The following is a 12,961-nucleotide window of genomic DNA, read 5'->3' on the forward strand; positions in this document are numbered from 1 at the left end:
AGGAGGTTGCTTCCACAAAATGTGGAGAAGATGATGTTCATAAAAATGAATTATCAACTCTTCCAGGGAGATCAGCCTCCAGAACGTACAGAGGGACCTGTGGTGGTGGATTCAAGCGGAGACGAATTAATACTCTGAGGATGAGGATGTACACAACACTGAAGAGGGTGAGGAATCGGTGGATGAGGAGGATGAGGACGACATCTTGCCTCCGTAGAGCCAGTTTATGCAGGGACAGATTAATTGCCAGCTTGTTTTGTGGGGGCCCAAACGAACCAATCATTTCAGCCACAGTCGTGTGGCAGACCCTGGCGCTGAAATGATTGGTTTGTTAAAGTGTGCATGTCCTGTTTATACAACATAAGGGTGGGTGGGAGGGTCCAAGGACAATTCCATCTTGCACCTCTTTTTTTTCTTTGCATTATGTACTGTTTGGGGCCTAGTTTTTCAAACTGCCATCCTGTCTGCCACTGCCCACTAGTGTCGCTTAGCATAGTCATCCAGCTACCTCGGTGCATCCTTTTGGACATAAAAACACTATTGTGAGGTGTGAGGTGTTCAGAATAGACTGGAAATTAGTGAAAATTAAGGTTATTGAGGTTAATAATAGCATAGGAGCAGAAAAACCCACAAATTCTGTGATTTTAGCTGTTTTTATGCTTTTTAAAGAAAAAATACAGATCCAAAACACAAAACCCAGAATCCAAAACAAGGAAGGGTGGTTTTGGCAAAACCATTCCAGATCCAAAACACGAAGAAAGATCCAGATCCAAAACCAAAACACGAAAAGTGGCCGGTGCACACCCCTAATTGTTATGAATCTGTATCTGAAAGTCTTACCTCCCACTATGGGCATATGGGTAAGTCATGGAGGCCCTAAAACTACAGGCCAGGAAACTGCAATGTAATATGCTGCAGCTGACGTCTTAATGCTCACCCTACCATAAAGGAGAGGAGGATATTAAAGGAATGTTCCGGACGAAGTCCACTGGTAAACATGTGAAGTGATCCAGATATTGGGCAGGATGTATCGTGCATCACATATTGCATGCGATACATCCCGCCACTTATTACATGCATAGCAGCGTTTATTAATCCTGCATGCATAGCGGCATTATTAATCCTGCATGCATAGCGGCGTTATTAATCCTGCATGCATAGCGGCGTTATTAATCCAGCATGCATAGCAGCGTTATTAATCCTGCATGCATAGTGGTGTTATTAATCCTGCATGCATAGCGGCATTATTAATCCTGCATGCATAGCGGCGGTATTAATCCTGCATGCATAGCGGCGTTATTAATCCTGCATGCATAGCGGCGTTATTAATCCTGCATGCATAGCGGCGTTATTAATCCTGCATCCATAATCATAGAGCCCTACTGTACATGTGTAACCGACGGCCAGCGCATGTGCGGTGGGGGGGGGAGAAGGGGGTTAGTTGGATCCATCTTAGGGGAGTTCTTCTGTAAGACGCCTATAGGCTTCTATAAGTAATCCCATCTATAGATGACGATGTCTATCAAGCACAAGCTCCAGAAAGTGTTTCTTTCGATGGGGATTGGTTGCTATATGCAACATCTCCACTTCTAAAAACTCTCCCTTTAGTAAATATACCCCAGTTGTAGATAGTTGGAAAGATTTTTATGTGTTATTGTTATATTTTATGACAATTTTTTTATGTATTTTTTAATATATAATATAATAGCACCAAAAACCTGCTTATTCTGATTGTTTTGTGAATGGTTATCAGTTGGTTTGGTAGCCCTTCTTTGGCTGGTATAGGCAGTAATCAGTTTGGGAGCGCTGAAGGAAGCCAGATTTTATGTGTTTCAAGTAGACAGATAATTTCTGGCAAAACTAGGGCCGATTTGTGCAATAGGAACAGGAATATATACACAATGTATATTCAATAAGAAGTGAAAAGCCGAGATCCGCGAAAAAGTAACGCCGATTGCGACTTTTCGCCATGTGTAAATTTATCTCCGTATTCCATTCCATCTGCTTTTCGTGTACACGGAAAGTCAATGCATTGTAATAGGCGAAAAAGATTCGCCTCTGAATAGCAGGAGAAAAGAAGTGCAATTTTTTTATTTAGGGGTGCAAAGTTGGGGAAACCACTCAGAACCCTTGGGACAGCCCCCAAAGGACAACTGCATCAAAAAATACCCCCAAAAGATAGGAGCACCCAAAAGAGTACTTTGAATTTGGGGGCAAAAAAACACAAAGTGGGAGGACAAGTTCGCAAACTAGCAAAATAAGGTTCCAGGGGTGCACTAAGAAGGGGTCAAGTGTTTTTGGCAGGTGCTTTTATGAGGGTGGAAACTCGCAGTTATTGAAAGTGCACTTTAGAGACATTAAAATATGCTAGCACCCATTTGCAGGTACCCCAAATTTGACAGGACTACTTATTTTCTCAAAAAAAATACTGCTTTATGCCATTCTTCACCACTTGTGCTAATACGTTAATTAGTGGCAATTGTGCAAACTTAAGTACCCCAAACAGTTTTATTAGGGCTAATCAGGCACTACTACATTGATCCACCCAGGAGAACTAAGGGCCTGATTCAGAGACTTGCGACGGAAGATTCGGAGACTTGCGACGGAAACCCTGCGGTAGGGTTTCCCAGCCACAAGCCCTGGAGTGATTTTGGCTCTATCAGAGCCAAAATCACTCCCACTGACATCACTAGTGATGTCAGTGGGGCCGGCTTCAGACGGTAGGCGTTCCCATGGGAACGCCTCCGTCTGGCAGGCACGCCCACCAAAGGGGGCGTGCTGTCAGTCACCATCGACAGCATGCCCCCTTTGGTGCGAGACCCGGAGCGACAGCTTGGCTGTCGCCGCCCGGGTCTTGCGCATGCGCATGACGGAGCTCCCTCCGTCGTACGCATGCGCAGTGGGGAACATCGACCCACTTGCGAGCGTACTGCCGCTTGCGAATGGGTCTGAATGACCTCCTAAATTCTCTCCATGTAGAGTGAGTCCGGGGCACAGGCATAACTACTGTGGCAGGGGTGCAGTTGCTTCCGGGGCTTGCCTTCCCCCCCTTTCACGCCATTGGTCTAACAGGACACAACTGTCTGATTTTGTGGGAGGGACTGTGTGTTGGCAGCCTCCCTGCATTCTTATCCGTATTATCAGTCTCCCTGCATTCTTATCCGTATTATCAGCCTCCCTGCATTCTTATCCGTATTATCAGCCTCCCCGCATTCTTATCCGTATTATCAGCCTCCCTGCATTCTTATGCGTATTATCAGCCTCCCTGCATTCTTATCCGTATTATCAGCCTCCCTGCATTCTTATCCGTATTATCAGCCTCCCTGCATTCTTATCCGTATTATCAGCCTCCCTGCATTCTTATCCTTATTATCAGCCTCCCTGCATTCTTATGCGTATTATCAGCCTCCCTGAATTCGTATGCGTATAATCAGCCTCCCTGCATTCTTATCCTTATCATCAGCCTCCCTGCATTCTTATGCGTATTATCAGCCTCCCTGCATTCTTATGCGTATTATCAGCCTCCCTGCATTCTTATCCTTATTATCAGCCTACCTGCATTCTTATCCGTATTATCAGCCTCCCTGCATTCTTATCCTTATTATCAGCCTCCCTGCATTCTTATGCGTATTATCAGCCTCCCTGCATTCTTATGCGTATTATCAGCCTCCCTGCATTCTTATCCTTATCATCAGCCTCCCTGCATTCTTATCCGTATTATCAGCCTCCCTGCATTCTTATGCGTATTATCAGCAGCAGGGCATCAGGGACAGTTTCCTCTGGGCCCACACACAAAGTGACAGACTGGGCACTTATTGCATATTTGACTGACTGACTCATCAACGCCCAGCCCAAACCCCTGGACATAGAAACATGAATATCAATGAGTATATGCCTTCCATGACGTAGGTACCCACTAAGAAGGTGTTTTTCTAAATTTGATTCCAAGAGGTAAATTTACTAAAGTGAGAGTTTTTAGAAGTGGAGATGGTGCCCGTAGTAACTAATCACATTCTAGCTAATATCATCTAGAAGGTGCTAGTTAAATGTTAAGTAAAATCTGATTGGTTGCTATGGGCAACATCTCCACATCTAAAAACTCTCACTGTAGTAAATATACCCCCAAGGGGGGTAAAAAGGGCTAAAATGTTTCTCCCCTATGTGCAATGTCCTGACTGATTGACAAATCGCAGCTGCAGCACAGTTGAATTTTCAAACACCAACTGTCGCCAAAGTGCTGCCAATCATCACTGGCAGTTGGTGTGGCTCCACTATTTGAACGTGAGGGAAGAGAATGTGTTACTACACAGCTATGATAAGGGAATGTGTTACTAAACAGGTGAGAGAGATGAATGTGTTACTATAGAGGAGAGGGAGGGGAATGTGCTACTACACAGGTGAGGGAAGGGGAATGTGTTACTACTAGGGGTGTGCACCGGCCACTTTTCGTGTTTTGTGTTTTGGTTTTGGATCTGGAGCTTTCTTCGTGTTTTGGATCTGGATTGGTTTTGCCAAAACCACCCTTCCGTGTTTTGGGTTCTGGGTTTTGTATTTTGGATCTGTATTTTTTTTAAAAAAAGCATAAAAACAGCTAAAATCACAGAATTTGTGGGTTTTTCTGCTCCTATGCTATTATTAACCTCAATAACCTTAATTTCCACTCATTTCCAGTCTATTCTGAACACCTCACACCTCACAATAGTGTTTTTATGTCCAAAAGGTTGCACCGAGGTAGCTGGATGACTATGCTAAGCGACACTAGTGGGCGGCACAAACACGTGGTCCATCTAGGAGTGACACTGCAGTGGCAGACAGGATGGCAGTTTGAAAAACTAGGCCCCAAACAGTACATAATGCAAAGAAAAAAAAGAGGTGCAAGATGGAATTGTCCTTGGGCCCTCCCACCCACCCTTATGTTGTATAAACAGGACATGCACACTTTAACAAACCAATCATTTCAGCGCCAGGGTCTGCCACACGACTGTGGCTGAAATGATTGGTTCGTTTGGGCCCCCACAAAACAAGCTGGCAATTAGTCTGTCCCTGCACAAACTGGCTCTACGGAGGCAAGATGTCATCCTCATCCTCCTCATCCACCGATTCCTCACCCTCTTCAGTGTTGTGTACATCCTCATCCTCACAGAGTATTAATTCATCCCCACTGGAATCCACCACCACAGGTCCCTCTGTACGTTCTGGAGGCTGGTCTCCCTGGAAGAGTTGATCATTCATTTTTATGAACATCATCTTCTCCACATTTTGTGGAAGCAACCTCCTACGCCTTTCGCTGACAAGGTTCCCGGCTGCACTAAACACTCTTTCGGAGTACACACTGGAGGGGGGGCAACTCGGGTAAAATAGAGCCAGTTTGTACAGGGGCCTCCAAATTGCCTCTTTTTCCTGCCAGTACAGGTACGGACTGTCAGACATGCCTACTTGGATGCTGTCACCGATGTAATCCTTTAACAGACAGACGCATGCTTGTCGCTGCTGCTTTGAGGATGCAGGTGCGGCTACAGCCCACACATTTCACAAAGACAGAAAAAAAAAGAATTTTTTTATTGTTTGTGGAGTGCACTTTGAGGGCTACACCACCCCAGACAGACGCACGCTTGTCGCTGCTGCTTTAAGGATGCAGGTGCGGCTACAGCCCACACATTTCACAAAGACAGAAAAAAAAAGAAGAATTTTTTTATTGTTTGTGGAGCGCTCTTTGAGGGTTACACCACCCTTTAACAGACAGACGCACACTTGTCGCTGCTGCTTTGAGGATGCAGGTGCGGCTACAGCCCTCACAATTCACAAAGACAGAATAAAAAAGAAGATTTTTTTTATTGTTTGTGGAGCGCACTTTGAGGGTTACACCACCCTTTAACAGACAGACGCACGCTTGTCTCTGCTGCTTTGAGGATGCAGGTGGAATCTAGATGGGATTTGGAACCGGGGACACACTACCTCCATCAATTGTCTAAATCCCACTGCACTAATGGCGGATACCGGACGCACGTCTAACACCAACATAGCAGTCAAGGCCTCAGTTATACGTTTTGCTTCAGGATGACTGCTGTCGTACTTCATCCTCCTCGCTAGGGACTGTTGGAGGGTCAATTGTTTAGTAAAAGTAGTGGTGTTCCTACTTCCTCTCTGGGATGATGAACAACTCCCAGCAGCAGCAACAGCACTAGGAGTAAGTGGTTCTTGATCTTTCCCTATTTTATTTTTATCGGAGAAAGTTTGGTGCTCCATTTATGTTATATTGATATATACGTGCGGCTAAGGCGCACACAAACACAGAAAATATTTTTTTATTTTTGCTGGAGAGTAGTGCACTTTGTGGGTTACACCACCCTTTAAGAAATGAGCCAGCCGGCCCTTTACTTATGGGACACAGGAGCATGCTTGGCGCTGCTCCTTTGTTGATGCACGTGCAGCCACAGTGCACACAATTCACAAACACAAAAAAATATTTTTTTTAATTTTGTTTGGAGTGTCCTTTGGGGGTTACAGCACCCTTTAGCGGTCAATCCAGCCGTCCCTTTATTTATTGGACACAGGCGCACGCTTGGCACTACTTTGTTGATGCACGTGCGGCTACTGTGCACACAATTCACAAACACAAAAAAATATATTTTTTTATTTTGTTTGGAGTGCCCTTTGGGGGTTACAGCACCCTTTAATGGACAAGCCAGCCAGCCTTTTACTTATGGGACACAGGCGCATGCTTGGCACTACTTTGTTGATGCACGTGCGGCTACTGCGCACACAATTCACAAACACAAAAAATATATATTTTTATTTTGTTTGGAGTGCTCTTTGGGGGTTACAGCACCCTTTAATGGACAAGCCAGCCGGCCTTTTACTTATGGGACACAGGCGCATGCTTGGCACTACTTTGTTGATGCACGTGCGGCTACTGCGCACACAATTCACAAACACAAAAAAATATTTTTTTTTATTTTGTTTGGAGTGCCCTTTGGGGGTTACAGCTCCCTTTAGTGGTCAATCCAGCCGGCCCTTTATTTATGGGACACAGGCGCACGCTTGGCGCTGCTTCTTTGTTGATGCACGAGTGGCTACTGCGCACACAATTCACAAACACAAAAAAATATATTTTTTTATTTTGTTTGGAGTGTCCTTTGGGGGTTACAGCACCTTTTAGCGGTCAATCCAGCCGGCCCTTTATTTATGGGACACAGGCGCACGCTTGGCACTACTTTGTTGATGCACGTGCGGCTACTGCGCACACAATTCACAAACACAAAAAAATATATATTTTTATTTTCAGTCAGAAAATACAGTACTTGCAGTCAGTTGCGCTCCTCTAGTATACAGAGAACTGAATTCCAATGCCTTTTCGATTTTGCTAGTAGAACCGTTATCTGAAAAAACTTCTACAGTGTTTCCAATATAGTCCACCTTCTTAGGGTTGCTAAGGGTAGCTTCCAGAACTGCTTGTAGAAGGTAGACAACTGCCACTGTGAGAGTACACAGACGTTACTTTCTACAAACAAGTCAAACAAAACAATTTGGAGAGGAAGGGAAAGAAAACGGGTGACAAGAATATGTTGATACCCTGCTGAAGAAAATGGTTCAACCCTAAGAAGGTGGACTATATTGGAAACACTGTAGAAGGTTCTACTAGCAAAATCGAAAAGGCATTGGAATTCAGTTCTCTGTATACTAGAGGAGCGCAACTGACTGCAAGTACTTGATTGGTGATTGATTTAGAGGTTGTTGGTGACCATCCTCGCCGTTAGTGCAGCACCAGTGAATTTGGAGCGCAAGTTTTTTGTTATATATTTTTATATATTTTTATTTTGTTTGGAGTGCCCTTTGGGGGTTACAGCACCCTTTAACGGACAAGCCAGCCGGCCTTTTACTTATGGGAGACAGGCGCACGCTTGGCGCTGCTCCTTTGTTGATGCACGTGCAGCCACAGTGCACACAATTCACAAACACAGAAAAAATATATATATTTTTTGGCACTTGGGGGGAGCACCCCTGATGGACAGAGCACCCCCTGGACAACACTACAGCACCTCTTTAGGACTGGGACACTGCACAGGACTTTGGAGTGGACAACTGACTGCACAACACAGTCCAGCCTGCCCCTATGGACTTTAAAGGAGTGGACACAGCCCCTATGGACAACAGCAGCACAGTGCAGCACAGCACAGCACAACACTACACTGCACTACACTACACTACACAGCCCAGCCAGCCCTAACTCCCACCCTCCCTCTTCACTGTCCACAGCCGAGTGAGAAAATGGCGCCGACGCGGGTACCTTATATAGGATCCAAACCCCGCGAGACCCGGAAGGCGGGATGATGACGTTTTGCCTCGATTTCAGATCTGAGTCAGGCGGGAAAAGTCGAGCCTGACTCAGATCGGCCTCGGATCAGGGGGGCTCGGGGGGGTTCGGATTTCAGAAATCCGAACCAGCTCACCCCTAGTTACTACACAGGTAAGGGAAGGGGAATGTCAAATGTGTTACTATGGGGTGAAGGAAAGGAATGTGTTAGAACATGGGTGAGCAGGGGGAATGTGTTACTAGAGAGGTGAGGGAGGGGGATGTGTTACTCTAGAGGTGAGGGAGAGCAATAAGTTACTGCAGGTGTGAGTGTAATGTGTTGCTACAGATGTGAGGGAGAGATTGTATTTCTAATGATGGAGGGAAATGTCAAAATGTGTTACAACACGGGCAAGGGAGAGCGATGTGTTATTACAGAGGTGAGCAAGGATAATGTGTTACTACAGAGGTGAGGGAGTAGAATGTGTTAGTATACAGGTGAGGGAGGGTAATGTCTTATTATAGCAGTCAGGTACAAAGAAATCGCTATATCTGTGGGGAACTTTTCTATCTATCTATCTATCTATCTATCTATCTATCTATGATACAGTCAATAGCCCAACGGCTGTGATCCCGGCACTGATAATACCAGCACTGGGTTCAGGGAGGTGGATTTCAGTTTCAAGCACTGGGGGGGGGGGAGGGAACGGGATACCGACTGCCAGCATCTCATACTAATTCTATCTATCTATCTATCTATCTATCTATCTATCTATCTATCTATCTATCTATCTATCTCTATGCACACACAATATAATACTGACTGTAGCAGGACTTGGAGAAGATATAATTTCATTGGTCGGGTCCCCCACAAGTTAATTGCCCTGGGTCCTCAAAAAACCTTAAACAAGCCCTGGTGTTGCCAGCCTGTTAGGAGCAGTAGCATCGGTAGCAATGGATGCGACCAGGGCCGTAACAAGGGTAGTGCGACCTGTGCCCTGGCACAGGGCACCGCAGGAGAAGGGGCGCTGTTTGGGCCTGTCAATTTTCCTGTTTATTATCATTCTCACTTGTAACTTCCTCTGCTTTTATCCCCAGCATCTCCTGGCCTACCCTATCTCTTCCCTTGTACTTCCCCATGAGGCCATGCCCTTTTTTTGGGAGCTTTGTGTCCCTATTTAAAAAATAGGGGAGCCACCAATGCTCTTTCTGGCACAGGGCACAAAAAAAGTCTATTTACGGCTCTGGATTCGACGGATCTAAAAAGCATGAATCAGCCAAGGATCAGACAAGGACTGGAGCTGCCAGGTCACTGTTGAGGTGACAGGTAAGCAGTGCTCAGACATTGGGCTACATTTATCATCAATACTTCCAGTAGTATCAGTGGCATATTTTGTTTAGTATAACAGTCAGTGGCTTAACTTGGAAGGGTCGAGTGGGTCACGTGCCCTAGGGAGGGGGGACTTTTAAAACAATTGATGGCAGCATTGTATTTATTTTGCTGGCTGCATTTGTGTGAAAGAGGTGCATGTGTGTATATCTGTGTCAGTGTGTGTATCTGTGTCAGTGTGTGTGTGTGTGTATCTGTTGCAGTGTGTGTATCTGTGTCAGTGTGTATCTGTGTCAGTGTGTGTCTGTGTCCATTAAATACACATGTGGAAATTTGACAAGCCCACAAAATTGTAAAAATTTGCTAAAAAAAGGGGTGATAGGTTAAAGAGTTAAATTTACTAAGCACTCGCATATACTTTTGTCTGTCCAGAGCGGTACCCTGTCCAGGTCAACCCAGTCACTCCTAGCTACAGTATATATATATATATATATATATATATATACAGGGAATATCCCACGTGGAGCTTTTCAGCCCCTCATTAACATGTCCTGATGGTGTGCTGAGAGATGATGCAGGGGGGGAGGCGATGGTTTGTTGAGAGATGATGCAGGGAGAGATCATGGTGTGGCTAAGAGATGATGCAGGGGGGGTGATGGTATAGCTAAGAGATGACACGGGGGGAGGTGTCGGTGTACTGAGAGATGACACAGTAGGGAGGTGATGGTGTGTTGAGAGATGACACAGGGGGATGTGATGGTGTGCTGAGAGACAACACAGGGGAGAGGTTGGAGTGCTGAAAGATGATGCAGGGGGAAAGGTGATGAGTTGGTGATGGTATGCTGAGAGATGATGTAGTGGGGAGGAGATGGTGTGGCTGAGAGATGACGCATAGGGGGTAGTGATGGTGTGCCAAAAGATGACGCAGTGGGGAGGTAATGGTGTGCTGGGAGGTGACACAGGGGGGAGGCGATGGTGTGCTGAGAGATGATGCAGGGGGGAGGTGATGGTGTGCTGAGAGACAACACAGGGGAGAGGATGGAGTGCTGAAAGATGATGCAGGGGGAAAGGTGATGGTGTGGCTGAGAGACGATGCAGGTGGCGATGTGATGGTGTGCTGAGAGACAACGTGATGAGTTGGTGATGGTATGCTGAGAGATGATGTAGTGGGGAGGAGATGGTGTGGCTGAGAGAAGACACATAGGGGGTAGTGATGGTGTGCCAAAAGATGATGCAGTGGGGAGGTAATGGTGTGCTGAGAGACAACACAGGGGGAAGGCAATGGTGTGCTGAGAGATGATGCAGTGGGGTGGTGATCATGTGCTGAGAGACAATGCAGGGGGGAAGGAGATGGTGTGACTGATAGATGACACAGAGGGGGGGCAATAGTGTGCTGAGAGACGAAGTGTTGGGGAGGTGATGGTGTGCTGAGAGATGACACAAGGGGAGATTGTGTGGATGAGAGACATAGGGGGATGGAAGTTACACAGGGGTAACAAGCCTGGTTGAACCGCTGTTGAATGATGATAATCTTGTTAATATTCCTACATAAACAGGTATCTTCCAATGTGACCTACATGAATAGTGAATAGTGACTGAAGATGCCGTATTCCCAGGTAGGATATATTTCTTCAGAGGTTCCACATTGTGAGAAACCACTGCATAGGTAAGGTGCATATGGAATGGAAAGGAATATTCCCAGAGTGACGAGAAATTACCATTTTTAGTGGTCATGTCCCTTCTGCATGTGACCACGCCCATTTTTTGCAGCACGCAAATAGAATTTTCTATGTCAGTGTGTGTGTGTGTGTGTGGGGGGTGCCTTTCTTCAACTTGCCCTGGGCTCCACAGACCCTACTTATGCCTCTGATTAAACGTATATAGCTGTAGGTATTTAACATTACTTCCCTGTCGAGTGAGGTCTAGCAATGTCCCCCTCCTCAGCAGATTCCTCTGCTCTGTTGCTGGTAGCTCACCATTCCCAGCAAAAAGCTGCAGCAAAATGCACATGCATAACAGCCATTTGCACATTCACATTGTGCTTCCACACGACGGGCACTCAGCAAAGCCTGGAAGACTTTGCTGAAACAGGAAATACTTTTGCTGGGACCCCATTGCCGGCAGTGGGGACTGTCCCGTCAACACCATCTATAGATAGCATTAGCAATACAGTGACAAACTGCGGTAAGCTAAGCTTACTGCTGTTTGTTAAATACTGGATGGAGAAGATAACCCCTTTAACAAGTGCTAAAGAAGTTATGTCTCGTTATATGGATCCCAGAGCAGGGGTGTAGCTATAATGCACACCCTGCACCAATATTATTTATAACTTACCTCTCCGAGGTCCTGTGCCGGGTGTCAGCGCTATACAAAAAGCCGGAAAAATGGCCGCCGTGGCAATTTTTCCTGAGTTTTGGCATGCGCAGTAGACTCCGGGTACACTCTTGTGCGCAGAGTCTACTAATGCTCCGGTGACCGGCCAGCCGCATCAGTCGGCTGCCGGCCACAGGGAAGAGAGGAGGTGGCCCCGCACAGTGAATGCACACGGGCCGCCTCCTCTCTAAAGATGCCCCTGTCCCAAAGTCAGAGAGAGCAGAAATCCTTGTGGCAGACGGGACTTGCCCTGATGGGTACCAAGGATCTGGACTAGCGCTGCCCTATATGATTGAATTAATAAATTATAATACTGTTACATTCAGAATTGCTGAGTTTTGGGGCACAATAAATAATTGTAATAAGCTACAGTATATATCAACTAATGGTATTAAAGGTAGCAGTAAGCACACCCCCTGGGCAGGACTATCCATACTACTGCGGTGGACCATTGCAGAGAGATGTGTCTCTCTAAAGGCTTTGGTGGCAGGGAAAGACAGAGCAGCATCACGTCTGTGAAGTTGGCCCAGGCCTCCTCATGACCTCATCCAACTCTCTCTCTCTCTCTCTATATATATATATATAGAGACCAGGGTCACCTCTGTCTGCCTCCTGCTCTGCCCTATCCAATGTAGGTGCTACCCACTGCACAGGCTACAATCCCTATGCAGAACACCCCCCCCCCACAGAATTGGTTATGCCCACAACATTGCTAGTCACAGCCCTGTAGTGCTGGCCATACCCCCTGCGGCAGCATACAATAGGCCCTTCATAAGTTTCAGCTCCAGGCCCATGTGGGCCTGCATCTGGCACTGCCTTTGGTGACTCTCCTTCCTCTACATAATCAAATTTATTCTTCTCATTCTTACTTTCAAAGCAATCACTCACTCCCACATCTACAAACTCATTTCAGTAGATACTCCCTCTCACCTCCTCCTCGCAATCTTAACTCATGCCCTCTGTCC

The sequence above is a fragment of the Taudactylus pleione genome, unplaced genomic scaffold (genome assembly GCF_031769625.1).
Source record: "Taudactylus pleione unplaced genomic scaffold, aTauple2 ptg000089l, whole genome shotgun sequence".
In the NCBI taxonomy this organism is placed as follows: domain Eukaryota; kingdom Metazoa; phylum Chordata; class Amphibia; order Anura; family Myobatrachidae; genus Taudactylus; species Taudactylus pleione.